The sequence below is a fragment of the Macaca mulatta genome, chromosome 11 (genome assembly GCF_049350105.2).
Source record: "Macaca mulatta isolate MMU2019108-1 chromosome 11, T2T-MMU8v2.0, whole genome shotgun sequence".
Classification (NCBI taxonomy): Eukaryota; Metazoa; Chordata; class Mammalia; order Primates; family Cercopithecidae; genus Macaca; species Macaca mulatta.
In genome coordinates, this window is record NC_133416.1 from 85,937,026 (window position 1) to 85,955,970 (window position 18,945).

The 18,945-nt window shown below is 33.1% G+C and overlaps 1 pseudogene; it reads left to right on the plus strand.

Annotated features, from left to right (window-relative positions):
• Positions 1 to 15,957: 15,957 nt before the first annotated feature.
• On the plus strand, positions 15,958 to 16,989 carry LOC695468 (shieldin complex subunit 2 pseudogene; annotated as a pseudogene).
• Positions 16,990 to 18,945: the final 1,956 nt, after the last annotated feature.

Here is an 18,945-nt window from a genome sequence, read left to right on the forward strand (position 1 = left end):
GATCACTTGAGCTCAGAAGTTCCAGGCTTCAGTGAGCTATGATCACACTACAGTACTCCAGCCTGGGCACAGAGCAAGACCTCATATCTAAAATAAGTAAATAAAAATGAAAAGCAACAGATGTTGGCATGGCTGTGGAGACAAGGGAATACTTATGCACTATTGGTGGGAATGCAAATTAGTTATTTCAACCTCTATGGAAAACAGTATGGAGATATTTCAAAGAACCAAAAATAGAACTACCAATTGACCCAGCAATCCCACCACTGGGTATCTACTCAAGGGAAAATAAATTGTTATATAAAAAACAATACCTGCCCTTGAATGATTATCCCAGCACTATGCACAATAGCAAACACATGGAACCAATCTAAGTGTCAACCAATGATTGATTGGATAAAGGAAATGTACAAATATACTGTGGAATAGTAGGCAGTCACAAAAATGAATGAAATCGTATTTTTTGCAGCAACATGTATGGCGCTGGAGGCTATTATCCTAAGTGGACTAACTAAGAGGCAGAAATCAATAGAATCTAATACCACATGTCCTCATTTATAAGTGGAAACTAAAAATGGGTACACATGGACCTCAAGATGCAGAAAATAGAAACTGAGGACTCCAGAAGGCAAGAGAGTAGGAGGTAGTGAGGGTTGGAAAATTGCCTGCTGGGTACAATATTCAATATTTGGGTGATGGGAACACTAGAAACCCAATCCCCACAGTGATGCAATATACCTATGTGACAAACAAGCACACATACCCTCTACATCTAAAATAAATAATAAAATACATTTTTTGTTTTTTTACAAGTTTCATATTTACAAATTATTACAAAACAGTAGTTTTTTATACCTCATGCCTAGTTTTCACAATTATTAGCAATTTACATTAGTATGATATATGTGTCACAATTAATGAACTAATATTGATATATTGTTATTAACTAAAGTCCATAGTTTATTCAAATCTCTTCAGTTTTACCGTAATTTTGTGTTTTAGGATTTCATCCAGGATAATACATTACATTACATTACATTACATTACATTACATTACATTACATTACATTACATACTACCTTAGTCTGTTTTCTGCTTCTAGAACAAGATGCTACAGACTGAATAATTTGTAAAGAAAGGAAATTTATCTTTCACTGTTCTGTAGGCTAGGAATTCCAACAGCCTGGCACTAGAACTTTGTGAGGGTCATCCCCTGGAAGAAAGGCAAAAGGCAGAAATAAGCACACTAGACAGAAAAATATGACTAAACTTATCTTTTTATCAGTAGCTCACTCCCTGATAACTGACTCGCTTTTGTGATCATGGCATTAATCCACTAATGAGGGCAGAATGCTTGTGATCTAATCAACTCTTAAAATCACCATCTCTTAGTACTGTTACAAAGGCAATTAAATTTTGACACAAGTTTGGTGGGGACATTCAAACCATAGCACATACATAGTCATTTCTCCCTAAACTCCTTAAACAGTCTTCAGACTCCCTTTGCTTTTGATGACTTTGAGAGTTTTTAGGATGAACAGTCAGGTTGCTCATATAATGTTCCTCAGTTAGGATATGCCTGTTGTATTCCTCATGATTTGACTGGAGTATGTTTTTTTGAAGGGGGGAAAGACCATGGAAGTAAGGGGACATTCTCATCATAAAATGTCAAGGAAACAGTCTGTCAATATGGATTCCCTCTATTGATTAGCTGTATTTATTTTCTATTACTGATATAACAAGTTATCACAAATTTAGCAGTTTAAACAACAACAAAATCTTACATTTCTAGAGGTTACAAGTCCAACATGAATCTCACTAAAATCAAAACATCAGCACAGCTGTCCTGTCTTTCACAGGTTCTAGAATATTCTCAGGTTCTATCCCAAACTGAGGTTTAAGGGGAGTCGGTGGGCTGGAAGCTGGAAAAACACTTGAGGAATCATAGGCAGTTTCAACATGGCTTTATTGTCTCTCTGGGCATGAACTATATGTACAGTGTCAGCAGGGTAATTATATCCTTTGCAGACAATAGTGACTCTGAGCCAAGCACTAGCTCACATGAGTGAACACCACCTAATGGGCCTCACATGGCGTGGCTGCATAACGTGCAGGGTTGTGCGCCTGCGCTCCAAATCTACTGAGTCCTGCTGTGCAGGAAGGCTGCTTTGGCCTACTCCTGACTAAAGCACAGCCATTTCTCTTACAAATAGCATCCAATTTTTTTTTTTCTTTTCCAACTTCAGGATGCTGTCCTCTTCCCTTGACTCCTGGTATCTTTCACCCATCATCAAGGTCAGCAGTGTTGCATCTCTCTCTGTCTTTTCCATTGTCACATCTCCTGACTTTCCTCTTGTGTTTTTTTCTTTCATTTTTAAGGATCTTTGTGATTTCACTGGTCCCACCTGAGTAATATAAGATACTATGCCTATATGAAGGTCAATCAATTAACAATCTCAGTTCTTTCTGCCACCTTAATTCTCTCTTGCCCTGTAACAAACATATTCACATGTTCCAAGGACTAGGACATGCACGTTGTTGAGCCAGTATTATGCCCACTGTCATAATCTTGATTACCTGGATTGAGGTAATATTTTTCAGGTTTCTCTTCTGTAAATGTACTCTTTGTTTCCTCCCTTTCTCTACTGTACTCTCTACAAGAAAGTCACTATGAACTGTCCACAGTTAAGGAGTGGGAAAAATATATTCTACTTCCTTAAGAGCAGAATAACTACATAAATTATTTGGAAGTATTTGTCTATTTTCCCCCATTTATTTCTAATTGAATCATTTTTATAATTATAGACACATGAATATTTATTTTGTGCACTGGGTTATGATCCAGTACAACTTAGTTTACTTTGTATTTCAAGTTCTTTACCTTGGTTCTTGGGAGCTCATTCAGGTAACTTCTATATCGCTTTAACATGCCCTCATAATATATAGTTTCTTTTTGTTTTTTTGAGCATGTTCTTCCTTTCTAGAATTACAAAATTCTCCAGCATCTGCATGTATATTTTGCTCTAGTCCAAGAATCAGTCATTTCTCTAAAACGCCCTTACTTCTTTTACTGAAGTCTAAAGTCTGGATGCTAGGTATATTTGTTACTATTAGAGTATCATTGCTTTTAGAACCTTTCAGCTGACAAAGCAAAGAGACATGTGTGTATTAAACTATGCATACAAACATATCTATAAATATTTTATATTTAACCACTTGTATCCATATTAAGCTAATGATGAGTTAATAATGATGCCTCCAACTCTAATCAAGTATTACATGGGTCATGCTACCGTTTTTCCCTTGTGTATTTATAATCTCCTGCTCCAGTAATTAGAAATATGACTCTGTATTAGTTCATTTTCACACTGCTATAAAGAAATGCTGGAGACTGGGCAATTTATGAAGAAAAGAGTTTTAATTGACTCACAGTTCCACATGGCTGGGAAGCCTCAGGAAACTTATAATTATGGCAGAAGGCAAAGGGGAAGCAGGCACAATTTTCTCATGGTGGCAGGAGAGACAGAGATAGGGAGGAAGTGTCACTTTTAAACCATTGGATCACATGAGAATTCACTCACTATCACAGAAATCCACCCCCACGATCCAATCACCTCTCACCAGGTCTCTCCCATGACACATGGGGATTACAATTCAACATGTGATTTGGGTGGGGACATAAATCCAAAACATATCAAATTCCTACCATCTTCTTCCACTTTATTGTTCAATTTCTCTATACATATATGATGGTTTTAGAATTGTTAATGCCTATGCCATGGAAAATAATGTTATCAACCAGAGTGTAATTTTTCCTCTTTTTTTTTTTTTTTTTTTTTTGGGACAGAGTCTTGCTCTGTTACCCAGGCTGGAGTGCAGTGGCATGATCTTGGGTCACTGCAACTTCTGCCTCCTGGGTTCAAACAATTCTGCCTTGGCCTCCTAAGTAGCTGGGATTACAGGCAAGTGTCATCATGCCTGGCTAATTTTTGTATTTCACCATGTTGTCTAGACTGGTCTTGAACTTCTGACCTCAAGTGATACTCCTACCTTTGCCTTCCAAAGTGCTGGGATTACAGGCATGAGGCACCACACACAGCCCAGAGTGCAATTTTTATGTATACTTTATTTTGCCTTCAGTCTAATACTCTCCATTTATATCTAAAGTTATTTATATCAGTGCTTTATCTGACACTCCATTTGGTGAGGTTGTTTTATGTATTTGTAGTATAGTCATGTTCTTTTATTACATTTAGTATTTTATCCTGAATTCCCTCAACCCCTAAATGATTTTTTAAGCATTGGCATACATAAAAGTTAACACTTTGTACAGTAAAGTTCTGTAAGTTTTAACAGATGCTTAATTTCTGTACTCACTATTAGATTGTCATACAGAACACTTTCACCACCCTAAAAATACCTTTGTGATTCACCTATTCTAACCACTGCCCCCTGAATGCCTGGCAACCAATAATAGGTTTACTCTCCCAAGTTTTGTCATTCCATAATGTTATATAAATTGGAATCATACAGTATGCAGTGTTTTCAGACTGGTTTATTTCCCTAACAATATGCCTTTAAAGTTAATCTATGTCTTTATTTGACTTTATAGTGCATTTCTTTTTATTGGTGAATAATATACCATTGCACAGATAACTAGAGTTGGTTTATCTATTCACCTATTATTGTGGGACAGCTTGGTTTCATCCGGTTGTTGACTCTTATGAATAAAGTTACTATAAACATTAATGGAAGGTGTTTGTGTGAACATACATTTCAAATCAATCGGGTAAATATATAAGAGCACACCTGTGAAACTGTACAGTAAGACTATGTTTAGTTTTATAAGAAACTTTCAAGCCATTTTCTATAGTCATACCATTTTTTTATCTCTACCAGCAATAAATGAGAGTTCTTATAGTTCTCAATCCTCACAAATATTTATATTGTCAGTGTTTTTAGATTTTAGCCATTCTGATAGATATGTATTATTATCTCAATGTTGTCTTAGTTTTCAATTTTCTGATGGCAAAAGATATTGAGCCTGTGGGGAAGGAAGAAGTGTAGTATTTCTACAAGTAAAGAGAACATTAAAGTCTTGGACAACAGTCTAGGACAGGGAATGCCAAACTTTTTCAGTAAAGGATCAGATAGATACTTATACTTCTGGCTTTATGGGCCAGATGATCTCTGTCATAGCTACTTGTCATTGCTTTTGTTGTTCAAAACAGTCATAGACCATACATAAATGAATGAGGTGATTAAACTGTAAAATTCATTTACAAAAATAGGCATTTTGTAAATGAAAACATTTTCATTTACAAAAATTTACAAATTTGGCCCATGGACTTCATTTACAGACCACTGGTTTAGAACAATAATGTAAGCAAAGTTGAAGGGGAAGACATTTACAAATGCTGTTTTTGAAATAACTAAGTAGGACATGTTGGCTAGAATAATGGTTTGGGGTAGAAGAAAATAAAGAGTAAGATTGAAGAGAAATCTGTGAACAGATAGTGTAAATTCTTGAGAAAACTTGAGGGCATAGAATTTATTATGTTAACAAACAGCATCCAAATATAATTAATTAAATATTTATTATTAAATAATAATATAACAATGTAAAGGGCATGTTAAAAACTGACCATAATATAATTTCTTTAATGCCGTGACTCTGTGCATTTTTGTATGTTCCCTGTGTGTTCCCAGAGCTTTCTGACTTTCTCACACTGCCTTACAGTAATAAGGCCACGTGGTCCCCTGCATGGAGACTGAGAGCTTCTAGAAGGCAGAGCTTAACTGTTTCTGTATCCCTGATACTGAACATAGCATCTAGTACTTTAAAAAATTAAAATAAAATTAATATATACATATATACAAAAATATATACATATGTAGGTAAAAATGTATATATACATAATACCTATGCTCCTTAAAATGGAATTATCTTGATAAATCCATCACAAGTCAAAAATATTGTATGTCAAAACACATTTAATACCCTGTCAGTCCATCAAAAGTAAAAAAATCACAAGTTGAACGATTTTAAGTCCAGATGCTTTTTGATATACAATGGGGTTACAAACCACCCCAAAAAATCTATCATAAAGTCCAAAAATGGTAAGTCAAACCATGGGGATCATCATATATATGCATGTCTATATATACATATTAATGCAAATATGTATAGTTTTTTACAGGAGCGTTGTCTACTTATGGTTAAAAACTAGCAATAAAGAAATATATATAATCAAAAGTAATAGGTCTTCATACCACAAAGACAATGTTATTAAGAATTTATATATACTCTGAAACACTATTTTCTGTTCATCCTAACTTCATGTCCATATAATATTAAAAAATATGCTAATCAAATTTTACACAAAGTATATTTTGTGTGTTTGAGTTCAATATAGCATAGTAAGCATAATTCATATTATCAAATAGTGAGTGTAATTGTTTTTCTCATGTCTGCATCAAAATTCATTGAACTGATAAGCCCTAATTAACTTAATGATTCTTCTATTATACAGCATTTAGTTTCCTTCCAATTTTTGCAATTATTAATAAAGCTTCAATAAGAGTCTTTAAGGCTATAGCTGTAAATAAATTGAATTAGTATTTTAAAATACATTTCCAAGAAAAAGATTACTGAATCCAAATATATATGTATACCAAGTTATATCATCACCAGTTATGCAAATGTAACTACCTTATAGTCATATCAACATTGCATATATATGTGTATATATACACACACAAAAATGTACACAAATATATATTTAAATTGATTAATTTATTTAAGTAAAATTATACCTGATTATTGCTTCTTCTTCTTGTGCTTATTTGATTGATAATTTACGCTATTTTATAATGAATTGATTTCTTATTTGTGTTTTTTATATCATTATCTCATTTCTTTGTTGCTGTCTTAATGTTCATATAAATGTGAATGGACTCTTCATACACTACAGTGTTAACCCTTTTTATATCCAAGATTAAGATTTTTACCATTTGACATCCTGTAAGTGATGTTTTTATTATATTCCTTAAAGACTTTTACATTGTATTCTTATTGTATGTTTCTGAATAGTGATTTGGTGTATTCCTGACCTACTTCCTCACTAATTTGATAGTAGGGGACTATAAATTTATTTTCAATTGTTTGAGTTTTTGTTTGTTAGATTGTTGTTTATAGATATATTGTTATATTACTTTAAATATACGTAGCAGTCAGGAAAAATACTCTGATATTTCTGATTTTATGCATTAATCTAATCTTATGTTTAGACTATTATATGACAAATTTTGACAAACACCATTTGGTCACTAAAGGTAGTGTCTATTAATTATCTTATTATGTAGGAGAATGTTGTTAATTTGATTTTTGTCTGATTTTACCACTTTGATCAATCAGAATGATAAGAGAACTAAAATAGTCAAAATCTTTCACTTCAATTGTCTTTTCATATACATTTTTAGTTATCCATTTATTCCTCTTTTATGCACATTTAGCATTGTTTGGTATAACTAGATGTAATGTTTCTATGTTTTAATTGGTGCTTATTTTCTACTCATGATATTATTTTAAAATATATAAACCACAAATTTTGGAACATGGAACTTGAAAGTTCTAAATATATCTACCCCTAGAGAAGACCAGTGTTAACCATTTGGCATACAGTTCTTTATTTCTCTTTCTTTTAAATGTACATAGTAACGTTTGTAGAGCTACATCTTTTTTTTACAAATAAAACTGGGTCTATATTCAACATGCTCATTTCTTTCAATTGCAGTAAAATTTATATATGTACAATGTACAAATCTTAAAAGCCCAATCCTGTGCATATTGATGAATGGCTATGCAACCGTGTAACCAATATTCCAGTAAAGATTTACCGTCAACTGACTTTTAACAAGAGTGCCATAATTTCAACAGGTTCACTTGTGGCAAGTAAATCTCTCCCCACATACTCTAATTTATACTAACATAGATAATATTGTCTATACTTAAATTTCATGTAAATAATGTTATACAATATGTATACATTTGATCTGATTTCTTTCACTCCAATGTTGTTTTCAAGATGCATATATATTGTATGTAGCCTGTGTCAGAAACTCATTTTTCCTATTGTTGGAAATGATTACACCATTGATATAAAATATTTGTCCATTGCTCTGACAAAGGATATGTGAGTTTTTTCTAAGTTTTTTTATTTTTTATTTTTTATTTTTTTTGAGACGGGCTCTCACTCTGTCATCCAGGCTGGAGTACAGTGGTGCTATCTTGGCTCACTGCAACCTCTTCCTCCGGGGTTCAAGCAATTCTCCTGCCTCAGCCTCCTAAGTAGCTGGGACTACAGGTGCCTGCTACCATGCCTGGCTAATTTTTGTATTTTTTGTAGAGACAGGGTTTTACCATGTTGGCCAGGCTGGTCTCAAACTCCTGACCTCAAGCAATCCATCCACCTTGGCCTCCCAAAATGCTGGGATTATAGGCTCTAAGTTTGGCTATCAAAATCATTAGGAAAAAAATAACTGCCAAAGTATTTTTCATAATGATCATAACATGTTACCCTTTCATCTCCAACATATAAGTATTCTCTTGTTCCACATCCAAGACAACATTTGGTATTGGCAATTATTTTATTATAATTATAGTAAGATACATATAGCATAATATTTACCATTAGTGACGTTTAGTACATTCACAATGTTGTATAACTATTGGTGCTATCTGGTGCCAGAGTATCTTCATTATTCCAAAGGAAAACCCCATACCCATTAATGAGTAACTTTGTCTCCTTCCCACTCTAGATAACAATCAATTTGTTTTCTGTTTCCGTGTAATTTTGGCAGTTTCTAATTTTAGCTCTTCTAATAATGAAGTGACAGCTTTAAATTTTCCTTTTTTTTTTTTTTTTTTTTGGTGAATAATGATGTTAAATATCCTTTCTTATGCATATTGGCCATTCGTATATGTTCTTGTATAAACCGTCTGAGTAGTTCAATTAGTTTGGATACAAGTTACAGGGCAGGTCAAATATATCAGGGGTCCTCAAATGCTGGGCCACAGACCAGTCCATGACCTGTTAGCAACTCGGCCACACAGCAGAAGGCGAGCCATGGAGGAGTGAAGCTTCATCTGTATTTACAACTGCTCCCTATCACTCTCATCACTACCTGAGTTCCACCTCCTGTTAGATCAGCAGCAGCATTAGATTCTCATAGGATCGTGAACCTTATTGTGAACTGTACATGCAAAGGATCTAGGTTGAATGGTCCTTATGAGAATCTAATGCCTGATGATCTGTCAGTCTCCCATTACCCCCAGATAGTTGCAGGAAGAAAAACTCAGGTCTCCTATGGATTCTACATTATGGTGAGTTATATAATTATTTCATTATGTATTACAACATAATAATAATAGAAATAAAGTGCACAAAATAAATATAATATGTTTGAACCCTCCCAAAACCATTCCCCCACTGCCCAGGTCTGTGGAAAAATTATCTTCCACAAAACCGGTCCCTGGTGCCAGAAAGGTTGGGGACCACTAAAATATATGTATTGAGACTACTATCTCTAAGTTTGTAGCTTATACACATTTTTCATTTCTTCTGATGAACAAAAATTTTAGTTTTGATATAGTCTAATTTTTCCCTTTTTAAGATTATGCTTTTTGTTTCTTCTCTAAGAAATGTTTGCCCATCCCAAGATCATGAAGATATTCTACATTTCCTTCTAGAATTAAGAATTATTTCATATACAAATTTTAAAATCTCACATTGTTAAAATATTGATACTAGCCAAAGTGATCTATAGATTCAATGCAATTCTTATCAAAACATCTATGATATTTTCACAGAAGTAGAAAAAAATTCTAAAATTGATATGGAATTACAAAAGACCCTGAATAGCCAATGCAAATTTGAGTACAAATAACAAAGCTAGAGGCATGACACAGCCTGGCTTCAAAAAACACTACAAAGCTATATAACCAAAATAGCATAGTACTGGCATGAAAATAGACACATAAACCAATGGGACACAATAAAGAACCTTAAAATAAATCCATAGATTTACAGCCAACTGACTTTTAAAAAAGGTGCAAAGAATACACAATAGAGAAAGTACAGTGGCTTCAATAAATGGTGTTGGAAAAACTGGAAATGCACCTGAAGAAGAATGAGATTAAACCTTTATCTTACACCATATGTAAAAATCAACTCAAAAAGGATGTCTTACATTTAAGAGCCAAAGCTGTAAGGCTATTAGAATAAAACATAGCTGAAAAGCTCCATGACATGTGTCTGGGCAATGATTTTTTGGATAAGACCCCAAAAGCACAGGCAACAGAAGCAAAAATAGACAAATGGGATGAACTAAAAAGATTCTGCACAGCAAAGGAAACAATCAACCGAGTGAAAAGACAGCCTATACAATGTGAGAAAATATAAGCCATACATATGATAAGTAGTTAATATTCAAAATATAGAAAAAACTCAATTCAATAGCAAGAAAACAAATAACCTGATTTTAAAATGGGCAAAGGTCCTGAACAGACATTTTTCAAAAGAGGATACACAAATGTCCAACAGGTATTTGGAAAAAATGCTCGTCATCAGGAAAATAGAAATTAAATTCACAGTGAAATATCACCTTTCTCCAGGTAGAACAGCTATTATCTAAAAGACAAAACATAAAAAATGTTGGAGAGGACACAGAGAAATGGGAATTCATACACACTGTCGGTGAGAATATAAATTAACACAGTCATTATGGAAAACAATAGACAAGTTCCTCAATAAACCAAAATTAGAACTAACATATAATCCAGGAATCCCAAATGGGTATTTATTCAAAGGAAATAAAATAATCATGTTGAAGATATAACTGCACTCCTATGTTTATTGCATCATTATTCACTATAGCCAACATATGGAATCAACCTAAAATGTCCATCAACAGATTAATGAAGAAAATACGGTATACATACACAATGGAATACTATTTAGCAAAGAAAAAGAAGAAAATTTTCTCATTTGGGGCAACATTGATGAACCTGGAGGACATTATGTTAAGTGAAATAAGCCAGATACAGAAAAACAAATATTGTATGATTGCACATGTACGTTGATTCTAAAAAAGTAGAACTCATAGAAGTAGAGAGTAGAATGGTGATTAACAGGGACTTGGATGGTGGTGGGAGAGGAAGTTTAGAAGATGTTAGTCAAAAGTTACAAAGTTTCAGGAAGATAGAAGAAGTAATTCAAGAGATCTATTGTACAGCATGGTAACTATAGTTAAGAACAATGTGTTATATTTTGTATTCTAATTTTTAAAATTATGTATTATACTCTCGAAAAATTTTAAGAGAGGTCTTATGTTCTCACCACAAAAATTATAACTATGTGAGGTAAGTATATTTTAATTAGCTTGATTTAGCCATTCCACAATGTATACTTTTTTCGAAATATAATGTTGTTCACAGAAAATATACAATCTGTCAGTTTCAAAATAAAATGAAATTTACAATAGTGTAGTTCCAATTACTCCATTCTCTTCATTGTGTTGTTGTTATATGATTTACCTCTACAAAGATTACAAACTTTACAATAATACACTTTTTATTTTTTGGTCAATTGACTTTTGAAGAAATCAAGAGAAGAAAAAAAATATTCCTTCATATTTACCCACATATTGGTGGTCTTCATTCTTTCTGCAGATCTGAAATTCTATCTGGTATCAGTAACTTTCAGTCTAAAATATTTTCTTTAGCATATTTTGAAGTGTATGTTCATTAGTAACTAATTCTCTCATCCTTTGTTTATCTGGAAATTTTAATTTTCATCCTCATTTTTGAGAGATATTTACAGTACATATGACATTTTGGGGTTTTGACTGTTTTGTTAGTATTTTATTTAATACTTTAAAGATATCATTACATAGTGGTATCACGTAGACAATATCACCCCACTATCTTCTAGCCCCCATTTTTCCCTACCAATCAAAAGTCTGCTGTCATGACATTCATATTTTTCTATATTCAATGTATCTTTTCCTTTATATTTCATTTTCAAAAATTGACTAAGATAAAATATGTAGGGTTTCCTTTGGACTTATCCTTCTTAGAGTTCACCAAGCTTATTTATCTACAAGTTGAAATTTGCCCTGAATTTAGAGAAATTTCAGATATTATATCTTCAAATATATTTTTCTTTCTCATTCTCTCTCTGTTTTCTTCCTTGGACTCCAGCATGCAATGATAAACTGGTTGACATTGCCTTATGGTTACTGAGGCTGTATTCCTTTGTTTTTCAACCTTTCTTTCCTTGGATCTTGTCATGGAATTATTTTTGTCTGTCTTTGAATTCTGACCTTTTATTTTTTAGTCTCAAGTTTGTTGTTATATTCATTTAGAACATTTTAAAATTGTCAGATATAACTTTTAGTATTAAAATTTTCATTTGGTTCCTGTTTACGTTCCCTATTTATTTAGATTTTCTATGTATTAATTCTTTATATGTTTTATGTAACTCACCGAACATATTGCTACTAGTTATACTGAAGTCTTTGTCTGCTAATTCCAACATCTAGGTCATCCTGAAGGTCTGTTTTTGTTAACTGCGGCCTTCATTTCTGGCCACATACTCTTGTTTCTTTATATTTCTAATAATAATTGTTTTAAATTATATTCTGGACATTGTGGTTGATGTGCTGTAGAGAATCTGAATGTTGTCTTCCTTAAAGAATATTATATTTTGTTTATTTGGGCAAATCAATTACTGTAACACTACTTTATCAATTACACAAATTGATAAGCCACAGATTTGTCTATGAGACTCTTAGTAAACAGAGGAAAGAAGAAAAGTGAACACAGTATCAACAATGCTAAAAGAAAATCCATATATTTAGGAGAGAGAATTATTTTTGACTTGGTAGAATGGCGTGTGTATGTGTGTTGTTTTATTTTTCCTTCTTTGTGCACATTCTCCACCAACTACATAAAGGAACCTCTATCAGAGTTCTGTGCCCATCTCTCTGTCCAGCTGTCTCCTCTTTGGTGCCCTATCCAGTACATTCCAGCCACCTCAGCAGCATTTCCAACATCTGCGTCTTCAACTTACCAAGACTTCTGTGCTCTCCTTGGTTTCTATATCCTGTAGCACCATCTAGAAAGAGACCACAGGTAGAAAGAAAGGGTAAATGTGCAGTTCACCTCATAGGTCTCTCTTCTCTTGAGAATCAGAGTTTTTCACTTCCGATGCTTAATGCCTGTTGAGTATTTTATCCAGATTTGGAGTTGGTTGTAGAAGAAGGGGAAGTCTAGTACTAATGGGTGAGAGAAGTCTTGACTGGGGAACTTTGATCAGTTTACAATCACATTGTGTTGCAAAATGATGATAATTTATATTCATAACAATATTGCTGTCTCTATCCTTCAATATTTTTGGTCCAGAGTAACATATTTACCTCATTTTTTAGCCTTGTATATGTTTTCATATTTTTCTATGAAGCATTTTGTTTGTTAAAAATCAATTTAGAAAGCGCTTGAAGGTCTGTTAATTATATTCTGAGGCAATAAAATGGTAAAAAATATTGAATATGAGTGGGAAGTTACAAAATTAGGATAACTTTGGAAATAGTGTTAAAGGGACTGTTATAACAAAATCCTAGTGAAGACAATATAGTGTGTAGGTTACTTCAAGGTCTCAATAAGATAATGACATGGAAATAGAAAAAATTAGATGGTGAGAGACAGGGAGGTTCTGATGACTCAGTGCATGGTATTTCAAAAATCTCTTTTTTATATAGGTTACAGAATTGTGGACACTGCCATACAATAAAATAGATTACTAAATCAAAGATTCCAAAAATATAATTGAAGTCAAAATGCTCAAATCCTAGACCACATGTTCAAGGCCCACAGATTTGCCTATGACATTCCTAGTGAACAAAGAAAAGAAGAAAAGTGATCATGGTATCCATAATGCTAAAAGAAAATCTATATATTTAGGAGAGCATCATTAATTTATTAGTTAGATAGTTTATTTTTTCCCACCACTTAAGAGAAATTTCTCTGGTGGGTTCTACCGAAAGTAACATATTTCAGGATATTCTGTGGCAACACCTTTATTTTAACCACAATGATACAGTTTGTTCAAGTCACAGAATTACATATTTTGATGTGTGGGAGTAATGTTCTTTCCTTCACCTTGCTCATCCATTCCAAAAGAAGTATATTCACAAATACTGTGTTTTACTATAAAAAGATTGGGTGGTATAGTGTTCTTGATCTGCAGTCCTTTTTGTTGATATTACTCATCAGTGTTCTTTAACTATTTTTGCATTTTTAATCATAGTAATTCTTTCTTCTACATGTAATTCTGCATAACATGCAGGTATATAACTGAATGAATGAATTAAATAGGAGAAAGAAAAATATACTAGTTCTAGATGATAGCTTTCTATGTTGGAAACAAAAACCTATTTGTTGCAATAACATCCACCTACCAGTGTGCCAATTGGCCAAGTGAGAGATTTAGGAGCAGTAATCTTCTAGAAAATACTGGATCAAGGCTTATAATTGACCTTTTTGATATTTGTTAGAGTTCAGTCTTCTTGCTTTCTATCTTTCTTTAGACTCTAAATGTTGGATCTATGCTAATCTCAACAGGAACTTTTCAGCCCTAGCCTTTCCAGATATAAGAGATATTTGCATAGTGTGAACTTTATACTGATTCTTAGGATTCCTCAGATAAATGTCATTGATGTATTTAAAAATGAATAAAATTCATCTCATAAAACTGACATGGAAAATTAAAGAAAAAAATATGATTTTCCTTAATTCTAAACTTAAAAGTCACTGTCTTATAACAAGAAAAAATTTAAAACTTTCTATTCTATATATCTTTGGTCATGATCCTTAAATAAATAATCCTTCACTGGAAAAGAGTAAGAATATTGATTTTGATGATTTTATTTGTCCATGTACTTCCTTCTGTATTTTACCATCTATCACACATGAGTATGAGTTAGTGTTATTATGACAACTCAAATTAGAAACAGCAAAAAGAGATCAGGTAAAAAAGGGGATGAAGGATTTTAGTTTTGGTTGAATTAAATAAATATGATTGCTGAGCCATTTATCTGACTCATTGGTAGGAAGAATTATATAAAAACATTTCCTAAAATATAAATAATTTTGACTGTATGATCAATAATCCTACTTTGTCAAGGATTTTTTTAAATATACTACTGGATATTGTATTTGTCACTGGATATCTCTAAATGAGATTATTTTAGAAATTTTAATTTCTTGACTCTTTGATAGATATTTGTATTAGCAATATACATAATATTAACTAGGCAACTGTTTTTCCTATTTCCTGGAAGATTATATAAACTTTTTTATTTAAAACCATTTAAAAAGCTATTAATCAAATGATCTGGGGATGTAGCTTGTTTTGGTTATAATTCTTTACAAATTATTTACATACTTAATTATTATTGACTCATTTTGTTTTGTTTCTTCTGTCAATTATGGTCATTTATATCTTCCTAGAAAATTACTAATTTAATATGCATGTTTTCTTGTATCATAATAGAATGGTGTTCTAAAAACTTGGTTTCTTGAGATACTAGATTTGGAAATTGTTAATAGATATGCCAAGAAAAAGTATTCATTAGTAAAGTAGATTAAACAGGCATATAAGTCAGCAGTATGCATTCACTATCAATTTTTCGGATTAGCCCTGGAGTCAAAATACATCCCTATTTTTGTTTACCTCTGGTATTTTTCAAACAGACAATGAGACTTTTATCGCCCATACACAAACATAAATATGCTGTAAAGCAGTGTTCTGTGCAATAATGATTTAGAAACACTAGCGAAAGGAGGGGAGGGGTGGGGAGAGGCGGGCCCGCGGGCCGCACCCGCCTCCGGCTGGTTGCTCAGATGTTGTTATTCATGAGGACCAATGGGTTGGCGAGACAGTACCACAATCAACATTTAGCAGTCAGTTATTAAATCTTGGGAGTTATTAATCTATTCAGCCTGAAGAATAGGCAGTATACAGTTATAGAGGACAGAAGCAGAAAAAAGTTATGTTAACAGTGGCACAGGCCCAAGATCAACATTATGTGCTTGTATTATGGGGTCCTGGAGCAGCCTGGTACCCTCAACTTCAAAGGAAAAAAGGTTATATTAGGGAATTTAAATATCTTTTTGTTCAGCGCAATTATACACTAGAAAACCTAGAATTGCATACAACGCCTTGGTCATCCTATGAGTGCTTGTTTGATGATGATAAAAGGGCAATTACATTTAAAGCAAAATTTCAAAAAAGCACACCCTCCTTTGTGAAGATATCAGACTTAGCAACCCACCTAGAGGATAAGTGTTCAGGAGTGATTCTAAGTAAAGCCCAGATTTCAGAGCTGGCATTTCCTATTACAGCAACTCAGAAGATAGCTCTAAATGCTCACAGTTCTCTGAAGAGTATTTTTCTCTTCTCTTCCCAACATCGTGTATACTGGCTGTGCAAAATGTGGATTGGAACTAGAAACAGATGAGAACAGGATCTATAAACAGTGTTTTAGCTGCTTGCCATTTACTATGAAGAAAATACAGTATAGGCCAGCCTTAATGACTGTAGTTGATGGAAGACATGATGTTTGCATCCGTGTAGAATCAAAACTGATAGAGAAGATTCTTCTCAACTTTTCTGCAGACTGCCTCAACAGAGTGATAGTTCCTTCCTCAGAGATCACCGATGGGATGGTCGTGGCAGACCTGTTCCACTCTTTGTTGGCAGTCAGTGCAGAACCTTGTGTATTGAAGATTCAGAGCCTTTTTGTGTTAGATGAAAAGAGCTATCCATTACAACAAGATTTCTCCCTCCTGGATTTTTATCCTGACATTGTAAAGCATGGAGCCGATGCCCTTCTCTGAGGCCAGAGGAAGAAACTGCAGACATTTCAAGGAAGAAGTACTGAAATGATTTGTCTTTTGAAATAAATGAATGACAGGACTTTTGCTTTGGATTTTTTATTAAATATATTTTACAAAGAGAATTGCAGTAAATATATAAATTAAAACTTTTTTCTAAGAAAATCCTGTGAGGCTTAAAAAGATTGTTTTTGTTGTCTTGGTTTCTTCCTTCCTTCTGGAGAAATGATCTACCAGTCAAGGCAGTATGTAGCCGATCCCTGGGAATTAAAGGTTTGCCCATTTGTTCACTGTGTTTAGTCCCTGCTACATTCCAGGCATTGTACTAAGTATGGGGAACTACATGGAAGACATTCCCTCAGAAACTGCTGCAGTGCTTTTGCTTATCCCTACCTAAAAAACCTTCAATGTGAAATCATTTCCTTGGTTATAACTATACATGATAATGGATTAGTTTATATAAACCTATGTTTAGGCAAGTTCGAAACAAGCGTGTCTTTCTATAAAAAGCATTGAAAATGAAGGAAATGAGATCATGTTTCAATTTATTAAAGCGAGGAAGAGCGTTCTGTGCTTAGTTCGTGTCTAGGATTTGAGTGCCTTACTGAATGTATTTACCAGCAAACATGTAGCAATCGGTTCTCTCATTGTGATTGTAGAAGCTCATGTAAAATGGTAGTCATTAATGAGGAAGTATGGAGTGGTACTTATTCTGTAAGTTCAGAGTATGCCAAGTGTTAATATATTATCATATTGCCTGAAAATAAATTTATGATGACATGAAAAAAAACAAAACAAAACACTAGCATATAGATATAAAAAGTGATCATCTATATTTGTTTATCTTTTATTATATATTGCCTTTGTAATTCCAAAATAGTAAGTGGACATTGCAAAATATGTATAAACGTAAACGTGAATAAAGTTAGTAAAAGTCTTCATTTGTCTCGTTCAACTTGAACCTCATTTTATAAAATTTTGAATAGAATGATTATCTTATTCTTATTAGTTATTAGGTAGTATATAATTTAATCATACAAATTATATGCATTTTTATAGTTTTTAAAGGTTATTTTGATTTTTATTTGAAATTATAATTTAGACTGTTTCTTAACAGTGGATGATTTCTCATTTAAGTTTTTGCAATTAATATTCAGTTTGTTTACCTGTAATTGGAAATTATACCTGGATAAACCTGACTTTTAGGTACTTATGGAAGTATTCTGTGTAGTCTGGTATGTAATCAGATTTTATAATATGTAATCTGATATATAATCAGATTATTTGATGTTTGCAAAAATATATCGTCATGTGTTATAAAGTAAAATAGTCAACATGAATTCTTATATTAATAACTTATTCATTACACAATATTCATTCATTTTAAAATTCACATGAAAATACGAAGGTTGAAATTTCCAGTTGATCACATTAAAGAAACAGTAGTATAAATAAATTAAAGGTGTTTGCAAAGAAATATTATAATTGATAATAATTCTTTTATTTTAAACTTCGGTTGATCGATTTATTTTTACCTAACTGGTCTGCATAAAATTTGAATGGTATTTTGCACAATTCAAGTACACTTATTCAATGTTTATTGAATTTATAGTGAGTTTTTGCTTTATTTATTTATGAGACTAGGTCTTGCTCTGACACCCAGGCTGGAGTGCAGTGGCATCATCACAACTCACTGCAGCCTCACCCTCCCAGGTTCAAGCAAGCTTTCCACCTCAGCCTCTTGACTAGCTAGGATGACAGGTACATGCCACCACACTTGGCTAGTTTTGTGTATTTTTTATTTTAGAGATGAGGTCTCCCTGTGTTGCCCAGGCTGGTCTCAAACTCCTGGGCTCAAGTGATACTTATACATCAGCCTCCCAAAGTGCTGGGATTATAGGTGTGAGCCACCATGCCCAGCCAGTTTTTGCTTTGGGTTGAGTCATTCATTCATTCAACAAATATTTACTGAATATCTACTATATTCC